Source organism: Nycticebus coucang, chromosome 4, assembly GCF_027406575.1.
Source record: "Nycticebus coucang isolate mNycCou1 chromosome 4, mNycCou1.pri, whole genome shotgun sequence".
Lineage (NCBI taxonomy): Eukaryota > Metazoa > Chordata > Mammalia > Primates > Lorisidae > Nycticebus > Nycticebus coucang.
In genome coordinates, this window is record NC_069783.1 from 106,582,773 (window position 1) to 106,606,740 (window position 23,968).

Consider the following 23,968-nt stretch of genomic DNA (forward strand, 5'->3'; position numbering starts at 1 on the left):
TGTCTTGTAAAATATCACAGAATTGAAAAGCAATTATCCAGTATACTCAATAGTAATCTGAAGCCAGTAGACGATCTAATGCATGCTGATGTAGGAGAAAAACTCATTTCAATTCAAGTTGGGGGGAGGGGTAATGTAGGAAGGAGAGGGGAGGGGGTTGGGGTGCTCTCACTGAATGGGCACAGGCTGGGGGTGTTTAGCACACTTTTTGTGTGTGAAACATAATCACAAGAGGGACTCTACCTAACCAGGTCAAAGTAATTGATTTTGTTGTTTATACCCTCACATTAACCTGAAATAAATTTACTAAAAAAAAAATTTACAGAAAAGTAGCCGAAAAAGACTTAAAAAAAACAAAAACAAAACCCAGCAGCTTAAAAGGGTGAGGTCAGTTTTGAAAAGAATTAGTAGAGTAGTATTAGGTTTGCAGAAAAATCAATTGGCATGAACAGAGTTCCTGTGCACCCCCCAACTGTCTCCCCTATTACTGGCATCCTAGTGTGGTACATTTGTTACAAGGCATGACCTGATACTGATGCTTTATTATTTATTTTTTTGTTTAAAAAAATTAAGGGGGTATTGTTAACTACAGTCTCTGGTTCACATAAGGGCTCACTCCTCCTGTGAGTTTTGACAAATATGTCCATGATTCAGACGCCTCCGTGCTCCACCCGTTCCTCCCTCCCACACCCTCTGGCCACCACTGATCTTTTCACTGTCTCTAGAGTATTGCCCTTCCAGAAAGTTCTGGAATTGGAATCAGACAGTTTGTATTCTTTTTCAGACCGGCTTCTTTCACTTAGAGGAGACTTAAATGCATCTTACTATGTCTTTTTGTGTCTTGAGAGCTCATTTTTAAGTATTGCTGAATTATTCCAATACTTGTATGTGCCACTTTATTTTTTCAGCCGACTGTGGAAGGGCATCTTGGTAGCCCATGTGGGCACATTTAGGCACAGCTGAATCAGTGAAGATTCTCAACCAGGGCAGCTTTAATAATATGTGCTGTTGTGGGGAGACCCTGGAGAAACCAAGGAGGAGAGACATTAGGGGTTTCTGTACTCTAGACACAGGTTCCTTATTTACTAATGGGCAAGTTATTCATCAACTGCTGTCTCACCGTGACAGATAGATGTTGGTTACATCATTGTGCCAAGGAAGCTGGCAATGGGTGTCAGTGTTCATTGTGACCCATGGTTCTTAAATTTGTTTACCAAGAGACTGGTTTTCTCAACCATCTTCACAGTCAGTGCCAAGTTATTTGGGGACTTTGGTTAACACTTTATTTACCAGAATAGTAACTAAACTGAGTAAAGCTGGAGTGACAAAAGGCATTTGGACATTTCTCCTTTCCTTTGTCATTGATCAAGGGATCCAAATTCATGAGAAGTTTGCTGGATGGACATTGAATGGGGAAAAAAGATATTGTGTTGCTAAAAGGATGTTCATGCCAAGTGATCACAACTGCGCCTCATTTTGTCATATGTGAGGGTCAGTTTGATCAAATCTGATAACTCCCCTCCCTCTCAGCAAGCAGACTGGATGGTGGGAGCCAGTCAGTCTGTGTCCCAGTCTGATTCTGAGCAGAGCTATAGCTGGCATTCCACAGATAGGACGAGTGCAAGAAAGACACCTCCATCATTTTAAACCCTTATAGTCTGGGGCTTATTTATTACCATAGCATTCCCTGGCTCCTCCTGACTTAGGCATATTGTGAGACAATGGCAGAGTTGAAGACTTTGATTGAGTAGCTCTTTTGGTCAGATGTGCTGCTGGGTGCTTAGAGTATTAAAAACAGGGTCACCTATCCCAATGGGGCTGATGGTCTAGGACAGATGTAGACTGCTGTGGGTTTTATGTAGCGGTGATCACCAGCCCACAAGGAGGTGTAGGGAAAATGATCAACTGTGGGTGGACGTAGGAGTGGTGTTTTGCCAGGCAGATGGCAGCTAGAAAATGGTGGGAAAAGAGCTCAGGGAATATTGGCAAGAGGGTGGTTTCAAGGGCAGAGTCAAAGCCATACAGGTGAGGTGAATATAGGAGGGTCATAGGCTGAGGGGAGCAGTCAGACTCCCTGAGGCTGGGCCAAAGAAGTCAGGTGAAATGCTAGTCTTCAATCCCTGACACATGACCAGGGTCCACGAGCTGCTGTTGGAGTGAGGAGAGTTGGCTGCCTCCATCATCTCTGGCCATGTGGAGCAGAAGCAGCTTGGCCCCCCACCTGCCCTGGCTCTGCTTAGCTCTGAACCCCAGGTCATCCTTAATGTGCTTTGACTTTTGTGACGTTGTAATTAATGCTGCTAGCTCCACGTGCTGGAGAGCACATTGCTATTGAAGATGGAGAAGGATGTGTTCACAAGCAGAAAGTTACCTTTAAAGAGAGGCAGGTCTGTTCAGACGGGTTCTGAGATTTGCTGGACCATGGGCAGCATGTGGTTTGTGGTGTGAGAAGGAGCCATGCTTGAGTGCTCCCAAAATGACCTTCCTGAGGCCGTTTGTGCACCTCAAAGGGCTTTCACGAGGCGTTCAAGACGGCACCCGTCCCAGCACTGAACCACAGCAAACTCCTGGTCTAGACTGGCTTCCTCCAGCTCTGTCACATCTTACGTTTTTCTCACTGATTTCCAAACGTCTCTACCTTTTCTGTCCAAGTGTACACACTTCTTCCAGGACAGCATGTGGCATTTCCTGTACCCTGTTTCTTCTCCCAAGGATCCAACCCCCCACAAGTAATTCTGTATTGTGGAGAGATTATCTGGGGTGGAGAGATTCAGCAGGGTCAGGGGGAGAGTGATTAAGAAAAAAAGGTAGTGTCTTACACTGCTCATTGTCAAAACACAAGTTTTCCCAGTGGCTCAGAAAGCCATACTCTTTTTGTCTGCGTGACTCATTGTGACAGGCTTGCTGTGTGCTGAACAGTTCCCATTTGCAGATTGAATTACCATCCTATTCAGCTGACACAAAGCAGTTCCTGGCCGGCTCAGGCAGTCCATGAATAAGTAAATAGTCTTCCAGCTTCATAAGGAGTGGAGCACAAACATCAGCAGCTGGGCTTGGACAGGCTGGCGGCCACAGGGGATGGAAGCTGGTCCTGGCTGGGTGGCCTAGTCTAGACTGATCTCCTAGACAACCGATCCCAGCATCTTGGTCTTGTAAGTGCTGACTCTCAGGCAGGAGCTGCTGGGTGAGAGAGATACAGCTTAGACACAGATGGGAAACCGACCCGTGCAGCAGTGAAGGAAGAACTCTCCCAGCTGAGGGGTGGCAGAGGGATTTTCCAGCCTCAGCATAGGGGTGAGAGGTTCTGATAATTGCTGGTTTCAAAACCTTTGGGCCTTAACTTGTGGGCATTCAGTTCCAGACCTGTCCTCAGGCCAGTACCAGGATAGGAAGGGCCTTTTACCCTGGGGGTCATGTCACTGGGTAAGCTGCAGGCAGGAGCTCAGAGCATGATGTAGTTTGGGACAGAAGGCTGCTGGGTTTAACTGGTGCTGAGCTGGGCACTCCATTATTCGTCCACTCAACTTTCCTCCCTCAGGAAATGGATGTTCTGTCCGAAACTGAGTTTGGTCTTGTTTAGGCATCACATCATTGGCATTAAAAACAGACGTATGGTAAGTCATGATGTCTTAAGTGGACATTTTTACTCTTTGTATTTGACTTTTGTGAGACATTTCTAATTCTCTCTCTCTCTTTTTTTTCATTTATTATTTATTTATTTATTTTTTTTGGCCGGGTCTGGGTTTGAACCCGCCACCTCTGGCATATGGGACCGGCGCCCTACTCCTTGAGCCACAGGCGCTGCCCGACATTTCTAATTCTTTAAGCCCAAATGATGCAATTGGGTTTAGCCTTGTGACGATTTTTATAACCAGACAATGAGTATAATTGTAGCATTTGTATTTTGTGGTGAGAACCGTGTGGCAGAAAGATCAAATGAACAGAGTCTATGCCCAACGGTGAAGGAGCAAGAACCAGAGCATCCTTTATAGTAGAGGAATCTGTTTTATGCTCCATGATGATGTTTATAGGGCAGAGCAGGTGGCTGGTGTTTTATGGTGCTTGGCATTTGATGGTTGCGATAAAATGTACGTCAATTAATGATCATTTTTGTTTCTCCCTCGGCCTAAACAGCTCTGTTAATTAAAACTTTGTATAAAGTGCTCTTTGAGCTCTGTGTCCAATTATTCTTGGGAGTCCTTAGGCTTGGTTATGCACAGCCCACCCAAAGGCATCATCTTGCTGGACTACTTTTGAATTAATAATCATTCTTCACATGTAACCATATAGAGGAATTTTTCATGTCTCATAATCATTAGTGAGCTCTCCAGCCAGCCTGGTGAGACGTCAGATCTCATAATCATTAGTGAGCTCTCTAGTTGGCCTGGTGAGACGTCAGATCTCATAATCATTAGTGAGCTCTCCAGCCGGCCTGGTGAGATGTCAGAGCCGCTAGCCTCTCTGATGGTCAGGCAGACAGGGCAGAGAGGAGGAGGAGCTAGAGAGCAAAGGTTGAAAGGTTTTGAAAAAGCACAGCCTTGGAGCCCAGAAAAATGGGGGGTGGGGGTGGAAAAGAATGACTTATTTTACACAACACCAAAATTCAACAAATACATCAAAAACCTACAAATTATTATCCCACCTAAATTTTGTTTCTCTTTTATAGAACTAGGAAACAATTTACATAACTTACAGATGATCATGACTTCCTATAATCTTATTTTTAATGTCATTTTTAACTCTTAGAGAACGTGATTCCCTGAGGAGCAGGGCAGAATGTGTGTTGGTGGAGATAAGGACATGGGTGGTTTGCATTAAAAGGTGGTAGTTGGCAAATAATTATGAAGCGTCTCTGCTGGGCAGGGATCTCACTGGAGGTCTCTGCTTTGAACTGCTGTCCGTTCAACCCATCTGGTCCTTCTTAGAGACCTCTTCATGCATTTGAAGGCATTATGCTGGATGATTTTAGATGATATATAGATTTTTTAAAAAATGTTATGATAGTTTCATTTTAGGTCATGTTGGCAAACATTTTTGTTTGTCACAATTCGGGGGGAAGGGCATGTGACTGGCATCTGGTTGCTGCCAGCAGAGATGCTGGCAAACTCCCTGTGAAGCATAGGACGTCCTCCACCACAAAGGATATTCTGGCCCCACATGTGAAACTGCTGAAGTCGAGAAGCCCTGTGGTAGATGAAGACTTAGCTGTCTTAGCTGCCTTCTTCCAGCCTACACATATAGTTAAATTGCTACTTTAGTTAAGTCAGTAATTAGTGTTAACATTGCTACTATAGCTGTAGAACAAATTACTGACTGTGATTACATTTCCTTCATTGTATAGCTTTTTAGATTTCCTGGAGTTATTAATTGCCTCATTTTCAATTGTGCCATTTGTAATCCACATGTTAAAATCTCTTTCTGGATTCTTTATGCTATCAAAAGCTTTTCTTGAGTCTCTTTCTCCACCTAGATACTTGTAAAATCCATTGTCATCTTTCAAACTGGTTGCTCTACAACAAAGGCTCAACTGTCATCTTGGCATTTTTCTCCATTGCTGTTTAGGTTGCATTTGTTTCTTAGACTCTGTGGCTTTACCTTTTATTTTTATTTTTTCCACTTGTTTTGCTGCAGCCCCTCTTCCAGTCATTTTCTAGGAAAAGATAAACTGGAGGTACATTTTGTGAGTCTTTGCATGTATGGCAATCCTGTCTTTGTCCTCACACTTGACTGACAGCTTGTGTGGGTATAGAATCTTAAGTTGGAAATGATACTCAGTCAGAATTTTAAAGACATTCTGCTGGCTTCCAAGACTGTTGAGAAATCTGATGATGGCTTAACTCATTCTTTTCCTTTTCAAAATTATACTTCATTTTGTTACTGTTTGAAACATAATGTACTTTATAATTGGTCTCTTTACTATGCATCTTCTCAAATCTCATGATACTCTTTGGTATAGGTCTCTTTTCTCTATTTTGCAGAGCACTCGTGAGATCCTTCAATTTAGAACATGTTCTTTTATTTTAATGACAATTTGTATTTCCTCTTTCAGCAAATCTTATTGGTCAACGTTTGACCTCTTGGATTGATCCTTAGTTCCCCCCCTACTTTAACATTTTTCTATCACTTTGGGAGGTTTCCTTAACTTTATCATCCAAATATGCTATCTTTTTCATTTACAAGAGTTCTTTTTGTCCTTCATTGTTCTTTTTAGCATCTAGTTCTTTATTTTTTAGGTGCTTTCTGAGGATACTTAAGATTTTTTTAAAGTTTGTTTTGGTTGCCTGCATGATCTTTCTCTGACATTTATTTTTATGTTCTTATAGTCATCCATATTAGAAGTTTTGTTTATTTTTTGAGACAGTCTCATTATGTTGTCCTCGGTAGAGTGCTGTGGCATCACAGCTCACAGCAACCTCAAACTCTTGGGCTTAAGTGATTCTCTTGCCTCAGCCTCCCAAGTAGCTGGGACTACAGGTGCCCAGTACAATCCTGGCTATTTTTTGTTGTTGTTGTTGTTGCTGCTGTCATTGTTGTTTAGCGGGCCTGGGCCAGGCTTGAACCCACCAGCCTCAGTGTATGTGGCTAGCACCCTACTCACTGAGCTACAGGCACCGAGTCTTATTAGAGATTTTTAAAATGTAGCAGGTAATCCTTGGTTGATCATTTGGTTATAGAGCAAAGTCTTGACAGCTTAGCAGGTGTCGGGGGCTTGTCAGTGGTGAGCTCACTCAGGGGACTGAACACTGTGTTGTGGGAATTCCTAATGCCAGCATACAGAGGTCTTTGCTCTGGGTTTATAGTTCATTACCAAAATGATATTTTTAGTCTCCTGCCTAGTATGAGAGTGGTGTGGGGTGATGTCTAACAACTTGCATCGTCCATGTGGAGCTAGGAAAAGTCTTCCCAGGAAGATTCTATTAATTTCTCTTTTCGATATGGCACTGTTATGACTCTACCTTAAAGCTTTGAGTCTGGAGCTCTGTCATTAAATTTTCAGAAAATAAACTCCTGTCTAGATGTCTTTCCCTTGCATCTCTTCTGCACAAAATTCTAAACCTTATTAAATTCTAGCTTGGACTAAAGTCATACAGGTGTGTTCTGACCTTCTCTACCAGACTAGTAGTACTCAGTCTTATTCATCTTTGGGTCTAACACCTGCCAGCAACCTTGGATGTGCTTAGCAAATGTTTGCTAAATTAAAATTGAGCTTTGACCATGCAGACTGTCTTTCAGTTCCAGATTCTAGGATAAAGTCTGGCTTACTCTTTGTTCTTCCTTCTCACTCATCCTGGCTAATTTAGACAGAGGACACTTATAGACTTCTGATAAAACTTAAGGCATTTCCATTTGTCATCTTATTCTATGATTCTAAGGACTTTAAAAACTTTTTAATAAAATTAAAAAAGTAAAAGAACTGATATTTTGATTATGTCAACTTGACATGGATTTTTTTTTTTTTTTTTTAAAGACAGAGTCTAACTCTGTTACCCAGGCTGGAGTGCAGTGGTGTTATCATCGCTAATAGCAGCCACAAACTCCTGGGCTCAAGCAATCCCCCTGTCTCAGCCTCTTGAGTAGCTGGGTCTATATGCACCCATTGTTATGCTGGGCTAATTTTCTTTTTTTTTCTTTTTTAAGTCAAGGTCTTACTCTTGCGCAGGTTGGTCTCAAACTCCTGACTTCAGTGATCTTCCTGCTTCAGCCTCTCGAGTAGCTGGGACTATAGGTACCTGCCATTGTGCCCAGCTCTCTCTCTCTCTCTTTTTCTCTCTCTCTGTCTCTCTGGTGCTCTCTCTCTCTCTGTGGCTCTCTGTCTCTCTTTCCCTCCCTCCCTCCCTCCCAGGTCTCACTGTTGCTCAGGCTGATCTCAAACTCCTGAGCTCAGGGATCCGTCCATCTCAGCCTCCCAGAGTGCTAGGATTACAGATGTGAGCCACTGTGCTGGGTTAGGGAATTTGTTTTTAAACATTTGGTGGCAAGATGGGAATTGCCTGAGAATTTTCTATGTATATCATGATCACTGGTTTGCATATTGACTTTTAATAATAAATTGACCTATGATAACACTTTCTGGAATCTTCTAGGCATCAGTCATGTTTTGATAATTAAGGATGTGTACAAAGCAAGCCTGGATGTTGACTTGTGTTCTCAATTCTTTTACTGTCAAATCTGGGTAATTGTCCCATAAGTGCATTTCTCTTAGCAAATTTCAGAAACTTGGAGGTCTACTAAGAGTCATGAAAGCATTATGTCAAGGTTTGTGTGTGTTTGCATTGCTCTACACCAGGAGAGACGGCTGAAGGGAGAGAGAAATCTTGGGTTGGGAGAACCGTAACTTAAGTCTCAAATTTGCACCTTGCCCAGCCCTCAGGGAGCTAAACTGGAAAATGAAAGCATAACCCCTGCCGTGTCCTGCTGTTTAAGCATTGAGGAAGGTGGGAGGGGCAGAAAAGCCAATTTACAAGCTGTTCTTTTGTGACAGATGTTTTGTATGCTTCTCCCTACAATTTAGAAATGACCTACCATACTTGAAGCCTGTGGGTGCAGGAGCTTTATCATCTTTGGAAGACCCATCTTTCCCACTTTGTGTCCTGTGACTAGAAACCCAGCAGTGGAACTTTGGGGTAAGTGACCTTTCTTCCTTCTGAAGCTCTGTCTCCTGTGTCACTTGAGGGTTTGTCTTTTCATTGTTGGAAAATTATTTAAGACGTGTTTATTAAGCACCAGTTGTGTGTATCCCTTAGCTGGGCAGGATGTTCAACAAAGCAGTGGCTAGTTGGTAAGAGAGTGACATGATCACATTTTCCTTTTTGTTGTTGTTGTTGTTGAGACAGAGTCTCACTATGTCACCCTCAGTAGAGTGCTGTGGCATCAAAGCTCATAGCAACCTCTAACCCTTGGGTTTAAGCAGTCCTCTTGTCTTAGTCTCCTAAGTAGCTGGGGCTACAGGCTCCTGCCACAACACTGGCTATTTTTTTTTTTTTGTTGTTGTTGTTGTAGTTGTCAGTTTGGCAGGCCCAGGCTGGGTTTGAACCTGCCAGCCCTAGGGTATGTGGCTGGCACCCTAGCTGCTGAGCTACAGGCACCCTAGCTTACATTTTCCTTTAATAAGATCACTGCAAATTCTGAATGGAGAAGGAAGTTATATGGGAGCAAAGAGAATTAGGGGCCCCTAATGCAGTCCAGATGAGTTGCAATGGTGATTTGCGCTGGGGCGTTAGTGGATGTGAAGGTCATGGAAGAGGCCCTGCGTGTACTAGAACAGTGGGACCTGCTGGCCATGGTGATGGACTGGGCTGAGGGGAGTGGGGAGGGGTGATGAGCATGAACTTCAGGGCTTGGTATGGGAAGCACAGCAGAGGGAAGGTGCCATTTCCTGACAGGATGAAAGACTGGAAGGGCATCAGAGTGGGTGATTCACATTCAGGTTTGCACTGAAAACCTGCTTTGAGTTTGAGTTACCTGAGAGACGCTTAAACAAACGCAGGGAAAGATTAGCAGTTAGACAGCTAGGTTCAGAGTTCAGGAGTGAAGTCTGGACTGGCTCATTCACCCCTTTGCAAAGCGTTTGGTTTGAAGCCTCCTGTGTGAAAGTGTGATCTGAATACAAGGCAGCAGCTCACACTGTGATTGGTGGGACGATTTCAGGTGGAAAGAGTAATAGCTGCTTCTTCCTGCCAAAGGTCTTCACCCTGCACTGGTTGCTATGACTGTCTTGTTTGCATTTTGGTCAGGAAGCAGAAGGTGGATGAGCTAAGCCTTTGATGCCCTTGCCTGAGCTTGGTGTTATGAGTTCCTTCTGGTTGAAACCAATGTATGAGTAAGCATGGTGTCGGGGGTGGCGGTGGGGATGGTGGCCATGGTGAAGAAGGCGGTGATGGTGCTGGTGGTGATAGTGCGGTGGGGGTGGCCATGGTGGTGGGGATAGCAATCATAATGATGATGGTGATAGTGATGATGATGGTGAAAATGATGGTGGTGGTAGAAATGGAGCCAACCAGTATGTGTTCAGTTGGCCTAAACCTATATCTAATCCTGATTTCTATTTTATCCATTCATTTTCTCCAGAAGGAGGCAGGAAGGGTCTGTATGTCATGCTCTCAGCTGTTCCAGATGTAGGATATGCACTTTGTAACCATTTCTCATTACAACAGTCACTAATCATCACTTAATGAGTAAAGACAGCATCCTGGAGGTGGGGAGATTGCTGCAACATATTTCTAAATCATTTAATTTTCATTACTCTGTAATATAATCATATCAAATTCTTCAATGGATGTAATTTATAACAAGGGGATGCTTATCTACATGCCTCCAAAAGACAAATAGTGTCATTAAGAACACTTTTGAAGAAGAGGTCTCAACTGAGTGATGTAGGTTATTATTTGTATGTGATTTTTTTCAAGCGCATTTATTATACATGGCCTATGGAATATAAAAGTCAATCTATTCTCTTTGAGATCACAAGCAGATTATTTCAAGGAATTGACTTTTTTATTTCTTTTGGTCATTCTGGGTTTGAAAGCTACCAAGTAGGGTGATATACTTGTATGTGAATCTCTCCTATATTTGGAATGAGCTGATTTTTTTTTTATACCGTTGGCTGCTTAGAATTGCAGATGCATCATTAAGTTATTGCATTTAAATTTAGCTCTTGTTCTCACTTTAGAAGGGAATGGAATGTTTGAATTACTTCACCATGAAGGAAAAGTAATTAGAGAATACATCTTCATGACTTTTCTGAAACAAGAGGTCTCACCAACAATTCTGAGAGAGGCTGCACATTTGATTCCAAGGCGGCCGCTCCCTGAGAGTACCTTCAGTCTGGAGGAAGTTAAAGCTGCCTTAGGGACATATCAGTGGTCGTGAAAGTTTTGTCTCTTTGAGGGCAGTATGTCATTTATAAATCTGTAATGATCATTATTATCAATATCATTATTTCCATCCTTTTAATCTGGGCTCAGGGCCCCTCAGTATAAATAAAACATTAGAATGTTTATTTGCAGATCTGACTGGGTAAGTTATACCATCAATAACACTTCTGCAGAGATGTGACTGTGTCATTCCTTGACAGATTTCAAGGGCAATAGACATGCATTGAAAAAGTCACATTTGACAGAGGTGTATAAAGTAAAACATTGAAGTCACCCATAAATCTTTCCCCAGTCTCCACTGGTGACTTATTGACAGTGGGTGTTTCTTTTCAGGATTCTCAGACCTTACCCTACACATGCCGAGATACATACATGATGTCTTCATGTATATGTGGTATAAGTCAGATGATTGTGCGTATACAAAAGGAGATGTCTATATATAGTGTGTACACATATATGTTTGTATGTGTATCCAAGTATATACGTAATCTGGTCTGTAACTTTTAGTTTTTATTGCTCAAATATTAAGTTGATATACAGTAGAACCTTCACAGTGGACCATCTCCCTACAATGACCACCTTCCTAGGTCAATTAAGTTGACCTAATTTTCATAGCCTGGACATGCACCATGTCTACGTGTTGGTACAGCAGGCCTTCTTCCTTATGTTGTCCAGTCTGTCACAGTCCCTTGGGTGGTCAACTTGCAGAGGCTCTACTGTGTGTGTGAAACCCTATCATATAATTTGTATATGCTTTAGAGAAAACTATTTTTCTGTAGATTAGTATTGTTTCCTTTGCAGACTATTTCTCAGAGGTCTTCCCATGATAATTCCATGTTAGTGCATGAACCCGATCCTCTTACAGCACCTCTTCCTTCTGAACTGCTGAGTCATCCCGAAGCTCAGCTGTGCCATAGTGTCTAGGTTTGTGTTCTCCTAGAGCAAGCCCGAGGTGAGGATTCAGGTGAAAGGGGCTTCTTTGGCAGCTGACCCTGGGGACTTGGGAGGCTTGAGGGAGGGTGGGAAGTCAACCGCAGGGGTGTGCTATCCAGCCAGCCGCCCCCAGTCCTGCTGCAGAGCTCTGGGAGGCCTTGTGGAGCTCACTGTGCAGTTACCCACTCCAGAGGCAAGGGAGTTGGGGTGTTGTCCAGCAGCGCCCTTCTGGTTGGCTGCAGTGGTCTTCCAGGTGCCTCAACACTGTGGCGAGTCTTGCTTGCCCTGCATGTAGGCCAGGCCTGGGCCTCAGCCAGACTGAGCCTCAGGCACAGAAATGCAGGCGCTGGTGGTGGGAAGGTTGCTTGTATGGAGTTCAGTACCGAGGGGTCCAGGTTGCTCATTGGCACCTGCTGAAGGCATGTGCTTCTGTTCAGAACCAACACAACAAATTAACCGTTCCCTGACCATGTGTGACTGTTACCAGCACTGCTGCAGTGAACGTCTTTGTCCATGTTTACCTGGGTACACATTACCCTCAAATATGTGCAAATGTGCAAATATTTATATAAGTAGAAAAAATTAAAGGAATATATGTGAGTGTACTATACTCTGTTCTTAATATTCAATACTGCATCATGGAATTAACAGTTGCGTGGTCCTCGGTGTGCCTCTTAGTCTTGTGTTCTCTGTGTGTGTGTCTGACAACCTGGCCTTGTGAATTTCAGGTGCTGGGTAAATATTTGTTGAGATAAGGAATCACTGATATGGAAGGAAATGGCCCTATCCCTATCTTGGAACTTTAGCCGACACCATCTGTTCCTTCATTTCCCCTGTTAGATAATTCAGTGTTTGGGCCGGAATCATTCTCTCAGTGGTACAAGCTCTGAGAACAGAGACCACCATGGAGCGTGGGCAGAGAGCAGCAAGATTTATCTCCTCTGCCTTTGTGGAGAGTTTGCCTGTTAGCCTGGGGAAGGCATCACGCAAATTCACTGACTAGCTGGACATTTCCCTGAGTGCTCAACATGCAACAAAAGACCACACACTCAACAAAACCTAGTTACAGCCATGCATGTATTGGAAACAATTAGAATTACTTCTTAGAAAAAGTCGTAACTCGCATTAACCAAAGGTTTCATGTTAGTCACATAAAGTTTCCTTTTTTAAGAAAACTATGTAAAACTGAAACTTGTTTAAAGAAATTGTGTCAGCTAAAAGTTGGCACATAGAGATAGCAGAACCCGTGATGACTGAAGAATTCTGCGTCCCCCTAACCCCAGAGATGCAACCTGGTGAAAGGTCTGTGGTGGTTCTAGTGAGCTGTGGGCATGTCCTGTTTCCAGGACCAAATGTAGAGCAGAGCGTCCCCGGTGCTGCCCTGCAGCATCCCAAGGCTCGGTTTGGTCAGGACCCCAGAACCCACTGTCTCAGCTTAATGTTATTTGTGTGGAAATGTCTAGTTATAATGGCTCTTAATATTATTACTCTTCATGACTAAAGCAATTATGTATTTTAAATTCCATTTTGTTTTTCTTAAGTAGACACGTCAGAATGGAACAGCCTCTGTTGATATTGAAGTCTCAGCACCAATTACAGTCAAAGGACTCATTAGTGTCATCCTAGGCCTGTCGGGAAGTGGACGTGACACTGGCCTGCCATCCTTGGTGCCAGGCCTGGTTCAGGGATGGCTCCAGGTTTGCCTGCTGGGGCAGTAGCAAGTTAGTGGGAGCACAGGTATGGTGGGCAAGGGTTTTGGAAACAGCGAGAAAGTGGCTGTGGCATGTAGGTCTTGATATTTTCAGCTTTGCTCCTGAATCTTTTTTTTTTTTTTTTGTAGAGACAGAGTCTCACTGTACCGCCCTTGGTAGAGTGCCGTGGCGTTACACGGCTCACAGCAACCTCTAACTCCTGGGCTTACACGATTCTCCTGCCTCAGCCTCCTGAGCAGCTGGGACTACAGGCGCCCGCCACAACGCCCGGCTATTTTTTTGTTGCAGTTTGGCCGGGGCTGGGTTTGAACCCGCCACCCTCGGCATATGGGGCCGGCGCCCTACTCACTGAGCCACAGGCGCCACCCTTGCTCCCGAATCTTGGCAAACCCAGGCCCTGGAACACAGTTCACTTGTTCTTTCTGTTGTGCAGAATAGAGAAATGGGGCTGTTGGGGCACTTGTGCACTCAGAGGGGCTTTGGAGCTTGCTCTGCCCTGCAGTGTTATGTTTGCCAGGGTTTTTAGCTTGTAGGTGATGGAGGACCAGTTCAGGCTAGTTTCAGCAAAACAAAAACAAAACCTCAGGAGTTAATTGACTGGTGTAATTGAACAGAGAGTAGATTCTAGTCAGGAAGGGCTGGATTCAGGAGCTCAAATGATGATCTGAAGAGTCTCCATCCTTTCCCTCCCTTCAGTTTTAATCTGAGTCCCTTAATCACCGAGTTTGTGGGCCTGGTTCTGTTTCTGAGTTGTACTGATACATCGACAGATAGGCTCAAAAAGGCAGCAGAACTCTGTACACTCACCTTGGGCTCCGTACTCCTCACTCGTGGGCAGGCTGCAGCTGACGTCCACTACTTTAATACTCTTCTTTCTTTCATCTTTCATCTTCCCGTCTCCAGAGTCTGTGATCAGGTTACACAACATTTGGGGGTAACGGTGCCCCCAGGGTATGTACCCCTCCTGTGAGACCATCTCTCTTCCTCACAGAAGTGTTCATTTGCATTCTTAGGCCTCTGCAGCCAGCCTGGCCACACACGGGCTGGCAGGCTCCCGGTGCTGCCCATGCTGTGTGGAGTAGCTGCCTTTAGATCACAGAGGTAGCTGTTGTAGATTGAATTGGGTCCCCACAAAGGACGTACTGGAGACCCCACCCCCACTACTTGAGAAGGTGACCTTATTTGGAGACTGGGTCTTTATAAAGGTAGTCAGAGTAAGATGAGGTCATTTGGGGGGCAGGGTACTTAATCTATTAGGACTGCTGTCCTTATAGGAAGGTGACTTTGGACGCACGCAGGACTGAGCCCACACATAAACATGAAGGCAGAGACCAGGGATGCTTCTAGAAGCCTTTGGAAACAGCAAGGGGAGAAGCTGGAGCTATGTGTCCCCCAAAGCTCAGGGGAAACCAGCCCTGCTGCCACCTTGATCTTGGACTTCTAGTCCCAGTACTGTGAGACAATAACTTCCTACTGTTTAGGCCGCTGGGTTTACACTGCCTTGTGGTGTCCTGGGGAACTACCAGGACACTAACAAGAGGTCTTCAGTTGTACTCAGCAGAGCCTCGTTCAGACTGTCTCTAGGGGAAGGGGACTTGCTAAGAGCTGCCGGGGAGAAGGAAGGACCAGAGGCGTCTCAGGCTCTCGGAACAGGTGTCAGTGGAGGGAACCTCAGGATGAGCTGCTCCAGCAACTTTTTTTGGCACCTTATGCTCAATATTTACATCCAAGGGGCTGATTGTTGAACTGGCCTAACTTGGGTCTTGGGCCCATACTTGGCTGGGGAAGAGGGACACATACGCTCTCTTCTAAGCAGACCATTTCCCAAGCAGAGCCGATGCTTTGGCTGGAGTGGGCTGCCCCTGTGGCCCTTTACGCCCCACTGTTGTGTAGCCCCCGTAGCAGCTGCCTCTCCACTGAGTCCTAGTGTTTGTGGGTGGGAACCCCAGTGTCTGTTTGTGATTGAGTGCTGGCAGGAGGCTTTAGCCTGCTCAGTGCCTTGTGAGGCTCTGTGTGGGCCTTTGGTCTTCTCCCCAGAGTGCCCAGGACACCTTCATGCTGACATGATCTAGCCATCATCTCCAGCCCGTTTGCACCTTGGTGCACTGTGCCCCCAGGGCCGGGCCAGTCTCCACGAGTAACCAGGCATCGGAAGCACTTGCTGCTGACACGCGGTCGACAGAGCAGCAGCTCCCCAGTACGAACAGAAGGGCTTTGGATGAGGAGGGGACCTTGATAAGGGAATGTTGCCACAGGAGGAGCTTAATTTTTAACACGGGGCTGTGGAATCTGTGCTGTCCCCTTGACAACATGGTGTGTCCCACAAAGGGTACGTGCTGACCGGTCACCGTGCAGAGTAAGATAATCGTAAAGCTCCTGTGTATCCTGTCCCACGTGAATATCCCAGCAGCTTTCTAAACACTCTGCTCAAATTAGTACCCTGCTTGACTTCATGCAGGTCGTGTATTGTGTCTGCGCTGTAAACTGGGAATTTTCAGTTTCTTTGAATTGAAAGGATCAGTTTCCTGGGAGCAGAAAAATCAATAAGAATGTGATTGGTGCATGGTGTAATTATTTCAGTTCTAAAAGAGATGAAGGAATGAAAACCCTGGCAAGCGAGTGGCAGTGGTTTGAGTGGCAAAGCAGTTACTGGTTTGTATGTGCTGGCTTTCTTGCGCCGTGTTATTTGTCTGTTTGCCTGTGGTCTATAGAGGGCTCAGATGCTGCAGGGCATAGGGACTTGGCCTCACTCATTCCATGTGCCCGGCACATGGACTATTGCTCTGACCTGGAGTGAATGCAGAATGTATAAGCTTGCTGAATAAATGATTAGGTGATTGAATCAATGAATGAATACTAACATATTGGAAAACATATTTTTTCCCCAGTTTTCCCTATTTGGTGTCATAATGAGAAGGTACCTTGCTACAAAGTAAGCTTTTTTTTTTTTCCTTTAAATTTTAAACATGGAAATTTTATCAGTAAGACGTGTTCAACTTCTGGCTTTTATATAAATACCCACCTCTGAGAGTCTGGAAGTCCAAATAATCTTCCTTCCTCCTTCCGAGTGGACTGTGGCTTGCATTACGGCAGAATCATTGTACAAATGCGTATGGCTAAAAGAAAGAATCTTTTCTCCTTTCCATGTGCAAAGTCTTCCCTTGGCTTTACATTGCTGGAATTTTGACTTTTAGGTTATTTACAAGGCTATAACAATACTACCGTCTCAGTCCTTCTAAAGAAGGCCTTTTGTCCAAATTTCTTCCTGAAGAGCCTTTGAGCAGCCTGGGGATGCTTGTTCAAACGTGGCCCCGTCCCAATCTGGGCTCCTCCACCTGCCAGATGGAGGATGTGGGCCTCTGCCTCGGATTCCTGGGGCCCTCCCGGCCTCGTGTGCTCCATCAGCACTTGTCTTGGAGCTGTTGTTTGTGAAGTTAAACATGGCAAGAGCTCAGAACAGGCTGACGTGGGGAGCTGGGTTGGGGGTCCCAGAAAGAGGTGATGGCATAGAGATCTCCGCAGTGGGATGCAGAAGGCTCTGCTGAGGAGGGGATTGCGTGTGGGGGGCTGAGGTCCCTACAAGCAGCCCCTGCGTCCGTCCTTCCTGATTAGGGCTTTGAGGAGCTCTCCATGGCCTCTGCACTGGAGGTAATGTTGCTCTTTCTTCATCTTGTCCTGTGGTCCTACTACCAGCCAAGTGCTTTGCCTGTTGCCACCCAGAGATGGAAAAGAAAACTTCCATGCCTGGGTAGGGGCTAGAGTGCCACACTGACCCAGACTCGGGGGACACATCTTCCTGCCAGCTCCAGGCTCTGCCCAGATGAGTGAGGGAGGTGGAGGCTGGAGGACGTCCCTGACCTCTGCCTGGGTGGTTCACACTTCCCAGAATGTGAAGTGCGTACCTGACACACGTGAGTGCTTAGGGGACATCTGGTTGGTTGGGTGACTTTTCTATGCCTTAGTTTCCTCACATGTTGAATGGGTTTCTGATAGTCCTCCGCGTGCAGATGCCTTTGAGGACACAACAGTGAGACTCAGGAAAGCCTGTTGTGCTGTGGGCATTGCTCAGGCGACACTGCCTTGTCTGAGCTTAGGAGCCAGAGGAGACAGCAGGGCAGGGCAAGAGGGAGAAGGGAGGAGGCCAGAGTGTGTGTGTGTGCCTATCTGCGTGTGTTCATGTGTGCACACTTAGTCCTCTTCAGATGTCTGGCTAAGTCGTGGGGTACCTTGGACAGCTCCCTGTTGGGGGACACTGCGGATAGAAAATCACAATCTGTGACATTAGACATCTTTTGCTCTTGGAGGCAGAGTGCCAGCCTGAAGGTTTCTTTAAAGACTTGGGACATGTGTGTATGTGTGAGAGAGAGTGTGTGTCTGACCACATGCCTCACAGAGATGGGTGAGCTGTGCTCATGCAGTGACCTGGAGGTTGCCATCCCTGAGGATCCAGCTTGCTTCCTGCTCTGCTGTCCTCAGGTTTGTGTGATGGCTACTGCCTCTTCTGTCATTGTGTCTGCATCCCTGGCAGGGAGAAAGGAAAAGGGAGGTGGGGACTGGGGGGGAGGGTAGTTCCTTTTGGTGAGACTGTTTTGTTGAAGGGAGGAAGAGATCTGCGCTGAGCGTCTCTATTTGCCTCCTGGATCCAGCCTCTGCCCCCCTCTGCCCTGGAGCCTGACCGCTCTGGATGGCATCACACAGGTGCCATGGGCCTCTGGCTCCCAGGCGAGTGTGCCCAGTGAAGGTCCTGGCCAGAGACTGGAGAGTGGCTGGGGCTTGTAGCCACCCACTGGTGGTCACCGCCACCTAGTGTGGCAGCTCCCTGCCCGGTCTCCACTGCCCCAAACTGCCCCCATGAAGCCCTGTGCACTCCCTAAGTGTAGCATCAGTTTTCTCCTAGATTCTGGCAGCTTTCCTAAGGACTTCTGTCCATACTTGTTGATTAGAAATGTCACGTGGTTGTCCTTGCCTGCAGGGAGCTGCTGGGAAATTCATACTAGAGAAGGGCAAGCGAGAGATAAAGGGTTCAAGTTGCCTCGTGTTAGCTCTCAGGGTCTAAGTGGCTTGGCGCAGGTAGAAATCGCACAGACCAGAGTCAGGTTGTAAGTTCTGGACTCGGGGGAATGGGGGAGGACAGGGGAAGGTGTTTTCACTTGCAGGGCTCTTCTCAAACCTGTGGGCTGTGGGTTGCCTGGGAGGGAGCACCATGGTCTGCGTCTTGGGAGCCTGTGGTGACTCTGGCATTGTCGTAGTACAGAGCAGGGAACTGTGCCTTGTAAATTTCTCCAAGTTCACTCTGCTTCCTAAAGTCTTTCCATCACCATCTTCACCATTGTGACAACATATCTGAAAAAGTACTTTAGAAAACACAGTCCCCTCCTCTTGCCCCTCCTTCTGGTGTGCTCTCCCTGTCTGCTCAGGACCCTGGGGGGACGCCCTTCCCAGGGCTGCTTTTCACTTGCTGGTCAGCCAGGTCAATCTCCAGCAGAACAACTCACACCTGCAACCTGTCAGCCCCTGACCTGGTGGTTTTTCAAAGCCAGGAAAACTTAAATAAATCTGAGGACAGGGGATACCTCCAAAATAATTCTTAAAAAGTCATTTAAATGTGGATTTTTTAAAAAAGTCCTGATCCCCTGGCCAACTGAAACACCTCTTGGGCCACACTCAGCAACCCTTCCCCAAGGTCTGTGTTCATGTTCGGGAGGTAAAGCGGAAGGTTCTAGCAGGTGGCCTGTTCTCCAATCTGGGCCTACCCAGAGGTCACTCCAAGCGGTTGTTCTACTTGGGGGCCTCTTCTCTGGCCCCGAGAGTGACCACAAGCCACCCACAGCTGTGCCGTGTGACACCTGCCTAGCACGGTCTCTCTGGGTGACGTGGGCGTGCCGTCCAGGCTGCTGCAGGTCCCACAGCCGCTGCTGGGCAAGAGCTCTTGTACTATTTCTTGCACTTGGCAGGGGATGGCTCCTCAGAGGCTGGTTGCACCTGTGTCAGGTGTCAAACCTGCAGCCATTGTAGTTTCTCTAGCTCCCTACGTGCAAGGGACCATCCTCAGGCTGGAGTCATCTCTTGGAGGGGCCCTGCACAGCAGGCAATGTTTTCAGTCACTGCCTTTGAGCAGCTCCTTGTCAGACAGAGGGTAGACATGTGTTCTGTGTCCTGCTTGCCAAGCCTGCGCTATTTGTAAAATGGACGATTTAAGAGCATTTTGAACAAGGACACAGGCCCTCGAGGTGTCTGGGGTGGGTGCTGGACAAAGCTGTGTGAGAAGCCATGACCGGGTGTGGTGGGAGGTGGAGGACCTTCTAAATCAGGGCTGTGCAAACCGCTGATCCTTCATAGTGCTTACCAGGGCAGTAAATCCTCTCTGTGGGGGATGCTGTCATTGCCAGTGCAGTTAATATCTGCCATTTATACCCGCCGTGAAGGCCAGCAGCCGGCGTCCTCCACTGAGGAGCAGACGGCCGCGCTGAGAGTGAATAAAGCAGCCCTGGATCCTTCATCCTCTGAAGAAAAAGCCAAGAAAGCATCAGCGCTGGATTGTCTGTCCTGGGCTGCAGGGCAGAGGGGCAGTGTCACCATAAACTCAAGAGACCTGAGCTCTGAATGTTTCTCTAAACCCAGAATCTTGGGTGGAAGCAGGATAGAGCTCTGGTGGAGTGACGGAGCCCTGAGGTCCTCCAGTGCTGCACAGCCAGACTTGCAGATCCTTCCTGACAGTTGATGCCCCACATCGGTGGCCCAAGGCTGGGTTCAGGCTCTGCCCCTCTGGCTGCCTGGCTGGGGCATGTCACTTTCCCCCTCTGGACCTTGGTGTCCTCTTCTGTGAAATCAGGTGTTGGATTCCACGGCTCCCGCAGCCCTTCGCTTGAAACCATCTGAGTGGATTGTGCCAGAGCTTTCAAAATGAGCAGACTCTGACACCATGGCCTGGGGCTCGCTGGATGATGACGTCTCTGACAAAGGCATGTTTCTGAGGCATCATATGCGTCAAAGTGGGGGAGGAGTCGTTCAGTTTAAAGGAGGAAGGTTGTATGAGTCACAAAATCTTGTAGATTTCCAGGATACATTATCTTGTTTCTATTTTTTTTTTTTTTTTTTTGCTTATCAAGGACAGGTGTTTATTGTCAAAGTGTGAATATTATGCAAATGGAGAGGTTTAAAAAAAAAAAATCCAAATTTGGCTAGAGCTGCCCCTCCAAATGCAGCTGTGAACTCGACACAGCAGGAGTCAAACAAGAAGAGCAGTCGAGGTGGTTGGGGCCCCTGAGTGGGAGGAACAGAACAATAGGGCCTTTTCATGCCCCCTGTATTGTGTGTCAGTGTGACCAGGCTCAGGGTGCCCAGAGAGCTGGTGTGACATCATGCTTGGGTGTGCCTGTGGGGGGATCTCTGGAGGAGCTCAGCATTGGAATCTGTGGACTGAGAAAGGAAGACCCACTGTCACCCCCTTGGTAACATCAGCTAATCCCTGAGTGTCCAGATGGAGACAAGGTGGGGCGGGTGGGTTTCTCTCTCTGGCCCTGGGACTTCCCTCTCTCCTGCCTGCACACATTGGGGCTCCTGTTCTTGGGCCCTGTGGCACCCACACGCCACCTCCAGTTCTCAGCCCTGCGGCCTAGGCCTCGGAGCTGCACTGTCAGTTCCCCCGGGTCTCAGGACTTTAGGCTGGGACAGATCACACCACAGCCCAGCTGGGCCTCCAGCTCACAGAAGGTAGATCATGGGACTTCTTGGCCTCTGTAATTGTGTGAACCAACTTCCCAAAATGAACTTTTTCTACTTCTCCAGAGAAACCAAACTAAAATGACCCCCATCCTACCAGAAGAAAGTAACCCAGACCCTGTCTTTCCTGAGCCCAAGCCACACCACCGAAGGCAGCCATGTGGAGACTCACCCCCGGTGGAGTCTGTCTGACCCTATCACCAAGGAGGACTGATCAAGATCTTGCTAATGCAAGTGGCAGGATTTCATTCTTCTTTATAGCTGAATGGTATTCCATGGTGTGTGTGCACCACCTTGTCTTTATCCACGTACCCACTGATGGGCACTCAGGATGATTCCACACCTTGGCCATGGTGGATTCTTCCGCAGTAAGCACAGGAGTGCAAATGTCTCTTCTATATCTGATTTCATTTCCTTTGGACATGTACCCAGTAGTGAGGTTGCTGGATCACGTGGTAGTTGTTTCTAATTTTTCAATTAATCTCCATATAGTTTTCTGATAACATGTATGAACCCTGAGAACATCAAGTGAAATAAGACGAGCACAGAAAACCTACGTTCTCACTCGTGTGGAATCTAAAGACGTTGATCTCCTGGAAGCATAGACTAGAACGGTGGTTACTGGGGTGGGCAGAGGTTGGTCACGAGATGCAGCCCTCCCTGCTGTAATTATGCATTTCCAGAGGCTGTTGCACACCAAGGTGACTATAGTTAATGACAATACATTCTTTAAAAATGTAAAGAGTAGGGTGGCGTCTGTGGCTCAACAGAGGAGGGCACTGGCCCCATAGGCCGGAGGTGGCGGGTTCAAACCCAGCCCCGGCCAAAAACTGCAAAAAAAAAAAAAAAAAAAAAGTAAAGAGTAGATGTTAAGTGCTCTCACCACAAAAATGATAACCTAACCTTGTGAGGTAATACATTTGTTAATTAGCTACATGTTCACAATGGATGTAAACTTTAAAATACCACGTTGTATTTGATAAAAGCTACTCTAAAATCTCCAGAGCCCTGCTTAGGGTGAGTGGCAGGTGAGGGGCGGGCGGGTAGTTTTCCATCCTGTAGGGCCTGAGTCTGCTGTCCCATGACAAGATGTGTCTTCTCCCCCCTGGTGTGTGTATGTGGGAGGTTTCTTCCTCTCTGGGGGCTGACACTGCCCTCCTCGCCCCCAGGAGAGACACCAGTGTAGCCAGGAGGCTGCTTGCGATTGGCTGGGTGGGTTGGGCACCGCACGTTCTAGTGGGCCTGTGTCCACATCTGACAGTGTCATCCAGGCCCCCATCACTGTGTACTTGGCATTCCTGCCCCGCACCGTCCCCTTTTCCCAAGAGGGTCTTGGTTTCCATTATTCTGTTGTGTATAGTTTTATTCAACTGTAAGTTCAGATCCCTTACCCATTGATGGTAGGAACCAAAGAGTTTTCTAGAGCCTCTTTCTATTGAATTTCTTCCCTACCCTAGCCTGGTGCCAAGGCCAAATGGACACTGTCTCCTAGAATGCTGAGTCTTTGAAGAGCACAAGGAAAAAGTTAGCAGTTGGAGTATATTCAAGTCAGCGGCGAGGGCCTGGGGTGGGGAATAGGAGCCTCTAGCACAGTGGTTCTCAACCTTCCTAATACGGCGACCCTTTAATACAATTCCTCATGTTGTGGTGACCCCCAACCATAAAATCATTTCCGTTGCTACTTCATAACTGTAATTTTGCTACTGTTATGAATCGTAATGTAAATATCTGATATGCAGGATGTATTTTCATTGTGACAAAGGGGCCACGACCCACAGGTTGAGAACACTGTTCTAGCAGGTCCGTATGTGGCTGTCAGGGGCAGGTCTACCCTCTGAGCCTGCCTCTCACCACCTTCTGACACCAGTGATGCTCTGTGTTTTCACCACTTGCACCCAATTTGGAATTGAGCTGCTGGAAGAACAGACGCTTCAGTTTGGTCAGGGTGGAGAGAAGAAAAAAGGAGGAGACTCAGTTGGGCCTGGCTGGGTGTCTGCTGGCTCGACTGCTGCTGACATCAGCTCAGTGCCATTTCTGACCAAAGCAAGCTCCTCCTCGCTGGGGAGTCAGGCTGAGTGTGGAGGAAGTCACATGACAGTGACACAGGAGGTGATGTTTCCGCGGCCCTCTCAGTGGAACTCAGAGGAGATGATCAAAGCGCCATGAACGAGCAATGTGTTCCCTCAGGGTTGTGTGGAAGCTCTGTCCTGGGTATGGCAACATTGCAGAAACCCCTCTGCAAGAGAAACCTACAAATGCTCAGGAAGTGACAATTAGCTGGCTGTGTGTGGCAAATTTGAGTAAATCAAGCAAATGAGGCACAGTCTATTAAACATAATCAGCCTGTTAAATTGTGATCTGAGCCTATGCAGTCTCGGGTAGGGCTCTCTCTTCCTCTGCAAGGAGCACCATCAAACACTTAATGAGACTTTTTCAGATGATAGGTCTATGGTCAAATGCTCTCTGAGTGCAGTTATCATGGGATTTAGACTGAGTCTGTGTACTGGGATTAAACTTGAATAAAGAATGCTTTCTATAACCTAGGCTCATTAGCTAAGGCAAACAGTATTTACATTTGCCATGGTGAGACTATTTGGCGTAGCCTTGTAACATTTCACTTTGTTTATTTTAGCAGAAGCAAGGCCCTCGCACCAGGGCAAAGGTGTTGAGAAGGTTGAGTAGGTACCCATCCATAGCTTACTCTGAGTTTAGAGTTCAGGAGGTGTA

At 46.6% G+C, this 23,968-nt stretch overlaps 1 protein-coding gene across 14 annotated transcripts in view; it reads left to right on the plus strand.

The window, feature by feature from the left end:
- Nucleotides 1-23,968, plus strand: part of RIMBP2 (RIMS binding protein 2) — a 266,080-nt gene that overhangs the window by 46,275 nt on the left and 195,837 nt on the right. For all 14 annotated transcript variants that reach the window (XR_008379598.1, XR_008379600.1, XR_008379599.1 and 11 more), the window contains exon 2: nucleotides 8,513-8,624. The gene's annotated coding sequence lies outside the window, so the exon portion shown is untranslated. The remainder of the gene's footprint in view (nucleotides 1-8,512; nucleotides 8,625-23,968) is intronic.